Raw genomic sequence first — 10,092 nt, forward strand, 5'->3', positions numbered from 1 at the left:
ATGCATGGTTACAGACTTCCCAAATTTTATAAATTCTAATCATGACTATCTAGAATTTAGCCCAGAGTCAACATTAAGCTGTTCAAAGGCTTGCAAAATATTCTACCCTTTCCAACTTTAAACTGGGTAAAAACTTGATAAATATGTGTTCTGTATCCTCTCTCAAGTCAATGAAATGCAGTGTTGACCCAGATAGGGTTTGCGATTCTATACTAAAAAACCTCTGGAGATGCTGACTGCCATCTAGAATTCAGTACCCTTCGGGTGTTAAGTCATTCCCTGAAGGTACTATCATGTAGCTCCTCCCACCCCCCTACCCCTGGCCCCAGTTACTCATAAGTATAGACAAAAAATGTCAGTAATGCCTGTTGGGCACAGATAAATATTGTCTACTGTATATTTTATTGGTGTACTAGTCTAGTAACCCTCAGAAAAAAATACAATTAGACAAATGAATTCTGATTTGTAAACCCACACTATATTTGGTTGATTACTGCTTTCTTTTATAGATATTTACAGAGCATTTTTGTAGCAAAACCTTTTAGATTCTTCCCTAGGTCAGTGTGGTCCTGGCAGATAATTAGAGATGTGAGGGACTCTAAGTTGAATGAATAAAGTCCGGGTCAAGACAAGATTGAAGGAAATGTTTCCAAGTGATTGGATCTCCATTATTTATCACTGGAAACTATTTACTTGTCCATAATCCTTTCTATTTATGAAAGTTTGTGACTTCCAGGTAATATCTAAAAAATACTTTTTCCTAGGGAAGTTTAGACAGGATTGAGTAAAATATTGGCATAAGGACAGCTATTACTACAGCGATTACTACTGCAAGAGGTGGGGTAGTAAAAAAAAACATTTGTCAATCAAACAGAAGCTCTCTCAGATGACATGAAATACTCTTTGGGGAAACGCTGAATATTGGCTTGGCTTCCTGGTTCTGGCAATGCATGGGGTAACCCTGTCAGGTCTCTGAATTTCTGACAATCTCTGTCCAAGCAGAGACTGTATGGTCAGTATTTTGCTAACTCCAGTGTGGTTCACATATTACCTCCACAGAGTCCCTCAGACTTTCTCCACCCTCCACTATCCATTTCACAACCACCTCCCCAGCCCCACCCATTCCTTCCACCCCAGCAAAACCTAATCTACTAGGGACATTACTAGATTCTCTTTAAACTCTGTGCAGTAGCTTTGTAGGGCTGCCATAACAAACTGCCACAGACTGGTGACTTAAAACAACCGAAATTTATTATTTTATAGTTCCGAGGCCAGAAGTCTGAAGTCAAGATGTTAGCAGGGCTGTACTTCTACTGAAGGATCTAGGATAAAACCTGGTTTTTGCTTCTTCTAGCTTCTGCTGGCTGTCACCATTCCTTCACTTGTGGCCACATTACTCCAACCTTAGCCTCCGTGGTCACATGGCCACCTCTTCTCTGTGTCTTCTCCTCTGTCTGTCACATAAGGATACTTGTCATTGAACTTATGGCCGGGCAGATAATCCAGGGTGATTTACCTCCTCATCTCAAGATCTTTAACTTAGTTATGTCTGCAAAAGTCCCTTTTCCCAAAGAAGGTAACATTCACAGCTTCCACAGATGTACGACGTGGACATCTTTTTGGGTGCCACCATTCAACCTACTATATCTTGCTTAAGGATACATTTTTTTCCCCTTTGTCTTTCAAGCTGTACCTCTTGAAGCTTTGAAGAAATTCAAGAGGCCTGTTTTTTTTTTTTTTTTTTTTTATCACCTTAGCTTTTAAGACTTATGTCTTCACTTTAAGCACTTCTTTGGAAAATTCAATCTATTCCTTTGTTTCAGTTGCTTTCTTTTGGGATTCCCCCTTCCCTGGGCACTAATGGGAGGGAGTATCACCAAGTCAAAAAGCAAATCATTCGAGGTTTTAGACTTCTACTTCTTACCCTGAAGGCAGATATTTGTCCATGTTTCAAATAGGTGAATAATATTAATAAGTTGCTATTTATTGTCACTGCTCTAAGCCTAGCTTAGTTGTGTTTTGAATGTGTTACTTCCATTATTCAGAATAATGCTATGAAAAAGATATGGTTGTCTCCATTTTACAGAAAATGGAGGGGAAAAGGGGGAAAAGGAGACCCAGGGTCACATAACTACAAAGTGTTGAAACAGAGAATTAAACTCAGATTTGTCTGACCCCACAAACACACATAATTCTTTCTACTATGTCCACCTACTTCTCATGTTTCCTTTGCAAAGAATGAAACAAAATATTAGGGAGTTCTGCTTTCTGTCAGCTGTAACCTTACACCAGAAGCTGCAAGTGGGCTTTTCCCTTCCTTGATCATCTTTTGGCTCTGAACAGAATTTTAAAAAGCCCATTCTTTGTCCTTTCTTAGCATTTTTTTGCAAGTCTCACCTCATTTGGGGGCTTCAGTTTCCTTGACACTATTCTTTTGGGCCCATGTTACCTTCTTATAATTATCCTTGGTATGTGGTTGCTTTCTCCCAAGGTTTCTGTCACTTCCAATTAGCCAGGCAATTCCTCCTTGTTGGTCAGAATTAGGTTCCCCAGTTGCTCTGCTGGGACATCAAATCATGAGAAAGGCAAATCAAAAACTTGTCAGATGTTTTGCTTTTAGCTCAATGAAACTTTTAAAAGGTATCCAGTTATTTAAACTTTCTTTTTTGATTGGTGCACTGCTACAGGTATTGACAAATAGTACACTGTAGGGCACTGAGGTATCAGTAATGAATTCTTTTATAAATAATTACATGTGGCAGTACATATTTGGAACCAGTTTTAAACCTCTGAAATAAAACATTCTAAAGCAGTTCCAAGCTCCCCATATACACCTGATTATTCTAACACATTCCTGTTTCTAATCCCCCGCTCAAGTTCACCACATGGAGAAATGTATACATATATACTGTTATTTCTAATAAACTAATACTTTGTGTATCTCATTTTTCATGTAATCCCAAACCAGAAAGTGGGAGGTGGGGTGAAGAATATGAACTTTCTGCAGTAAAATATATGTCAGGAAGTCTATGAACTAAAGTCATAACACAGAGGGCTGTGAATTTCAATGAAAAAATAGTATACCTTAAGTTTTGCTAACCTTTAAGTGAAATTTAGAATTTCTTCCAATTGTAACATAGGCAATAAACCATAGTGTTATTAGAAGCAATGGTGGCTTTTTCACCAATAAAATCACAGATATTTTCCTATCATGTTACTATAGTCAGATAGGATAGTTATAGTTGCATACTGTAGTAGAAATCTCAAGATACTATTGGTGTTTCCTATTTTTATTATTACTATTATTATTATTATTTTTTTTTTTTTTTGGTGTTCACTTCTTTTAAATTACAGACATTATTAGACCCTCTGCTAGGATTTGTTCTTAGGTGCATTAATAAAGAAGTACATGTACAGTACACTTTTGTTGAATATCTTGATTAGTGTATTTTTGTATAATTTATTTCATTAATGATTGTATGCATATATTATGTTTAAAAAAAATTTTTTTTAACATTTATTTATTTTTGAGACAGAGACAGAGCATGAACAGGGGAGGGGCAGAGAGAGAGGGAGACACAGAATCTGAAACAGGATCCAGGCTCCGAGCTGTCAGCACAGAGCCTGACACGGGGCTCGAACTCACAGACCGTGAGATCATGACCTGAGCCGAAGTCAGACGCTTAACCGACCGAGCTACCCAGGCACCCCATATATGATATGTTTAAAAACATGATTCTAAAGAGGGCTTTATAGGCTTCACCAGACTGCCAAAGGGATCCATGGCACAAAAAAGGTTAAGAATATCTGTTATGGACTCTGGCATTGTGGTTAAGAGCGTATAGTTTGGTATCAAATTGCTTGGGTTCAAATTTTGCTGTGACTTACAGTATAAATTTGGCTAAGTTAGATATACTTTTTTTTTTTTTGCCTCAGACTCTTCATGTGTAAGATAGAGGTAATACTTACCTAAAAATCTTGTTATGAAAATGAAGTAATATCTACAAAGCCCTTAACATGATGCCAGGCACACAGTATGTTCTTTATCTCCATATCCATCCAGATAATAAGGTTTCATTCAAATCCTATTTATATTTATCCTGTATACAGGTATTGTTGTTTTTTTTTTTTACTGTGTTGTCACTGGCTAAAATTTAAAATTATATTATTAAATATTGACAAGTTTCAAATGAATATTTATAAAATACATGTATGACATTAGGAAGAAGGATATAATGAGGATCCATATGCCCTCCATCCAGATTAAAGGGGAAAAAGTTGCTTTAGAAAGGATGAATATATAATTTATGATCTAAACCAGAACACATTTGAGAGTAAGAGTGCTATTAATTATAACACCAAGAAAATAGGTAAACCAGGTCTGTTCTGGCTAAACCAAAATGTAAAATCAAACTATTCTTGTATGCCCCTTCCTTATCCCAATCCCTCCTTCTGCAGCTAGAAAAAAAATCACTATTTTGATTTTGTGGTTATCATTCACTTTATTTATAGATTTATGTCATGTGTTTGTACTCTTAAACAATATATTGTTTACTTTTATTGGTTCTTTAATTTATAGAAATGGAATCCTACTTTAATATTGTTTTGTGAATTGCTTTTTTGCTCAACACTGTTAGAGATTCTTCCATGTCTATGGATTTGTAATGCATTTTTTTCCCACTGTTATATTCTACTGAATGAATCTACACAATGTATTTAACCATTCTATTGTTGATGGACAGGTGGACTGTTTCCAGTTTTTACTTTATGAATAATACTGTTAAGAATTTTCTTGCTCATATATCCTAGAACACCTCTCCTGGACCACAAAAGATACACATCTTCAAGTTTACTAGTTAATGCCCAATTGTTTTCCAAATTGATTATATCAACTTATACTCCAGCCAGCAATGTATAAGTGTTCTGGGATATTGTCAGACTTTAAAATTTTTGCTTATGTGGCAGGTGTGAAATTGTATTTCCTTGTGTCTGAGCATCTCTTCAGGTTTCCTGTTCTATGAATTGCCTATTTGGGGCGGTGGGGTGTGGTGTACAGTATTATTTTTTAACTAAGTTGTGTTGGTTCTTCATACAATCTGAATAGTAATCCTTTTGTTAGTAATATGGGTTGTACAGATTTTCTCCCAGTTTATGGCTTGTCTTCTGCTCTCCTTCTGATGTCTGTTTTTTTGTTTTTTGTTTTTTGGCTTATTATAGAAAATGTTAAAACATATAGGAGTATGCAGAATAGAATAATAAGCTTCCATTTACCTATTATCCAGCTTCAACTATTATCAACTCATAACAAATCTTGCTTCATTCATACCACTGTCCACTTTCCCCATTTCTCGTTATTTTGAAGCATATCCCACACATTATATCATTATATCTCTAAATATTATATCTCTAAATATGTATCTCTAAAAGATAAAATGTCTTTAAAAATACTACTAGAACATACCAAATTCTTTTCAATTCCATAATATCATAAAATATTCAGTAAGCATTCAAATTTCTAATTACCACAAAAATTTTTTTAAGTTTGTTTGAATCATGATCCAGGCAAAGTTCTGTGGTAGGTAGACTCCAAAATAACATGCAATGACTCCCATTCCCTGGTGTGCACACCCTTGCATAATTCCCTCTCACACTGTATCTTGGTTTTATGTGGGAACAACCTGTTGGTCACATATCTGTATGATGGTATGTCACTTTTGAGGCTAGCTCAAAAGAGACATTAAAGCCATGGTAGTCTCTGCCTCTCTGTCTTGAATTACTTGCTTTAGGGGAAACCAGACAGCTCTTTGGTGTGGTGAGGCACAAGCAATAATAAGCAAAAGAACTGAGGCAATTTGTCAAAAGCCACAAGAGTAAGCCATCTTGGAAGTGAATTCTCTAGCACCAGGTAAACCATCAGATGATTGTAGCCCCTGCTGACAGCTTGATTGCTGCTTCACAAGACACCCTGAGCTAGAACCATTCTGCTAAGTTGCTTCTGGATTTCTGACCCTCAGATGCTACATGAGATAAGAAATATTTGTTGCTTTAATTATTATGTTTTGAGGTAGTTTTTTTTTATGAAGCAATGAAAATTAATAAAGATTTTTGTACCTGGAAATGAGGTACTGACATAACAAATACCTAAAACAGAAGAGTGACGTTGGAAGCGGTGGTGGGCAGGACGTGGAAGAACTTGGAGGAGAGTGTTAGTGAAAGTTTGAAAAGTCTCGAGGAAATTTATTTATAGATGCTTGGTAACTTTGAGGAGGTGGCAGATGAGGTCTTAACAGATTAGAAAAGTCTTATTAAAATTGGAGTAAAGTGGCAGAAAGTTTAGCAAGTTTGCCGGCTACAGTTATATGCAAAGTAAAAAATATGCCTAATGAACTGGAGATTTCCAGCCAGAATGTTAAAGATGTCACCTGGTTTCCTTTTGTTTACTGTAAAATGAGAGACGGGGGAGGTAAGTGAGAGGAAGGACAGAACTTGCAGATTTGAGGATTCTCAGCCTCTCCAGGTGATGAGTGATGTTAAAAGTAGAAAATGGCTGTGAACAAAGAACAATTCCAGGGACTAACAGGAAAATATGAAGTTGAGGGTGTAGAGGGTAAAGCCAGAAAGTCAGAAAGATATTAATGTGGTACCTCAGAGTAATTTCATACAGACCCAAAGGATGTGCCTCACAGAACTTCTCAATCAAATTACAGGGCTTCTAAGTTTAAGGGTGTGGTATATCAAAAACCCAAGGTAGAGAAGGGTTTATATAGAGTTATGGGTGTCACTTTGTCTAATGGCATGAACTCAACTAAAATTCACAGGATGCCCACAGAGTTTATAGGAGAATTATTAGCAAAATATACTTTTATAAAGAGACTTAAAAAAATATTTATTTCGAGGGGGGAGGGGCAGAGAGAGAGAGACAGAGACAGAGACAGAGAGAGTCCCAAGCAGGCTCCATGCTGTCAGCCAGGGACCTGAATGCAGGGCTTGAACTCATAAGCCGAAAGATCATGACCTGAGCCTAAATCAAGAGTCAGAGGCTTAACCAACTGAGCCCCCCAGGCATCCCTACAAGAGACTTTTCAGGGGGAATTATATTACCAGGCTATTTGCCAGCCTGGACTGAAAGGAAGAGAATACTAAATGAAAAGAGGTTTTTGGACATCCAACTTTTTACAGGCAGAAAGCAAGCAGACAACTACTATAGAGCTAGAAACATGGGAAAGGAAGGATAACTTAGCAAGTGGATCCAAGAGATCAGAAGGCAGAGTGAAGATCCACAGAAAAATTACTCTCAGGCTGTGAATCTTAATCAAGAAACTACCGACCTGTTCCCAGGTGGATTTTAGGATTTCTGTCAACCTGTATGCTCATTTCCCCCCTTTTAAATACACACATCTATAATGGTTATCCTATCTATTTTACATTAGGTTGTGAAGGCAGACACTGTATGTGTCTCTAGTTTACAGGTCCTCAGATCAAGAGGAACTCCATTTAAGGAGTTGTGCTTGAGGAAGTATACCTGAAAAGCCTCATCCACACCTGAACTTGATTTATATTTCTAAGATTCGAGCGAATGCTGTAAAAGGATGAAAGTTTTCAGGAGTTTTGGGAGAGGATGAGTGTATTTTGAATATTGGAAGAATGAATCTTCGGAGCCCAAATTATGTTAGTTCCCTCCAACACTGCATCAGGGATCGTCACCTATAGAATATAGGAGAAATAATGATATATCATTTGGATTTGGATCACATGCTCTGGGAAAAGCCAGGTGCCATGTTGTGAGGACACTCAGGCAGCCCTGTGAGTGAGCCATCTTGGAAGTGGGTCTTCTATCACCAGTCAAGGCTTCCGAAGACGACAGTTCATGGGTGTCTGGGGGGCTCAGTCAGTTAACCATCCAACTTCGGCTCAGGTCATGCAAGTCCCACAATGAGCTCCACACTGACAGTTTGGAGCCTGTTTGGGATTCTCGGTCTCTCCCTCTCTCTCTGCCCCTCCCCTTCTTGTGCTCTCTCTCCCTCTCTCTCTCTTACACAATGAATAAATAAAAACTTTAAATAAAAGGAACCTCAAAATGGCAATTTTCTAATTCTATCATTCTTCATTCATTAATATATGTATATAGAGAAACTTCACCTCACTTACTATTTGGTTACCTGTGGTACAATCCACATAGAAAAGGCAGGACAGATCCTTGATTAATTTTATACACACGCTTTTTTTTTTTTTAACTGGTTTTCAGAACAATGAATTGATTTGAGAGCATCCTCCAATGTTGACGAAGTGGATGTTTTTTTGTTAGTTTAGCTATCATCATGAACTTGTGAATTTAAAGACGTTTGATAATTTGCTGTTCCAGTCGATTGCATTTGATATGTTCCAACCTGTGCTCAGGGGCATTTCAGAATTTCTGTAATCCTATGTGTCCTTATTGACAGTCAAATTGTCCATCTTTGGCCAGTGGGATGCTTTTTAGTTATCTCCTGAATCCATTTGACATGATTCTAGGAGAGCTTACTTGCTATCTTGCAAAACAAAATATTCCAGGCTCATCTTCTACATTTCCTGTGCCTAACTAAAATCACCTGCTACTCCAAGAGCTTATAGTGTCTTTTAAACAGAGGTGTTTTTTTTTTAATGCATTTGAATATAACTTTTTTCTTTGAGTCTGCATTTCCCTACCATAAGATCATAAAGATAATCTTGCTATCTTATCTTCTGAAGGTTTAATGGTTTTCCTTTCACATTTAAATTTTAATTCACCTTGAACTGATTTTTCTGTTTGGTGTTAAATAAGGAGTTCCGATTTCATTTTCCTCCATATAGATATCCAGCACCATTCACTGAATTGATCTTGCTTTTCCTGCTGGCCCACAATGCCATCTGTCTTAAATCCAGATTCCTTATAAGAGTGCATGTATTTCTAGACTTGTGTTCCAATATAAATCATTATTTCCATCCCTAAGGAAGTATCACACTGTCCTAATTACTATAACTTTAACAGATTTATTGAGATATAATTCACATACCATACAATTCACCCATTTAAAGTAGAAGATGGGATGCTTTTTAGGATATTCACAGATGTGTGCAACTATCACCATAGTCAATTTTAGAACATTTTCATTACCTCAAAAAGAAACCCCATTTCCTTTAGCTCTTACTACCTTGTGCTCCCATCTCCCTAAACCTCACCATGCCTAAGCAACTACTAATCTACTGTCTGTATAGATTTCCTATTGCAGAATGTAATATGAATAGAATCATATAATGTGGTCTCTTGTGACTGGCTTCTTTCACTTAACATATTTGCAATGTTCATCCTTGTTATAGCAGGTATCACTACTTCATTTCTTTTTTATAGCCAAATAATATTACGCTGTATGGATATACCACATTTTGTTTATCCTTTGGTCAGCTGATAGACATTTGTGTTGTTTCTACCTTTTGGCTTTTATGAACACCTAATTGGTATAATCTTACAATTCTGTCCGACAAGTTAACTCTCTCCATCTTAAATCTTTTGCTCCTGGAGTATCTTGAAATTCATGATCCCTTGCTCTTTCACAGAAACTTCAGAATTAGCTTGTCAAGTTTCTGGAAAAACTAAGCTGGGATTTTTATTGCAATTGCTTTTTTGCAGGGGAGATTTGCCATCTTAACTCTAGGCTCTAAATACTTGAACATGTAATTTTTTTTGTTATCAGACATTCTTTAATGTCTTCCAGTAATCTTTTGTGATTTTTTTTCTCTTAAAGGAAAAATAATTTTAATTTACTCCTATATAACTTGTATTTTCAAAATGATATGGTAAATGGTATTTTTAAAAATAATTTCTAACAGTTTATGTCTGCTAGATAGAAATGCAGTTCACTTTTGTATATTAATATTATATACAGAATCATTGTAAAACTCTTAAAGTTTATCTGTAAATTGTTTCTTCAATCTTTTATTTTTTATTTGTTTTAACTGTCATACAATGCTAGCTGGGATCTCTAATATGGTACTTATTCCTGACTTTAAGGGACTATTTAAAAATTTTCATTGTTAAATATATATGTTGTAGGTTTTATTGACTTAAGGAAGTTC

The sequence above is a fragment of the Panthera pardus genome, unplaced genomic scaffold, assembly GCF_024362965.1.
Source record: "Panthera pardus isolate Hobbes unplaced genomic scaffold, ASM2436296v1 HiC_scaffold_2, whole genome shotgun sequence".
Classification (NCBI taxonomy): Eukaryota; Metazoa; Chordata; class Mammalia; order Carnivora; family Felidae; genus Panthera; species Panthera pardus.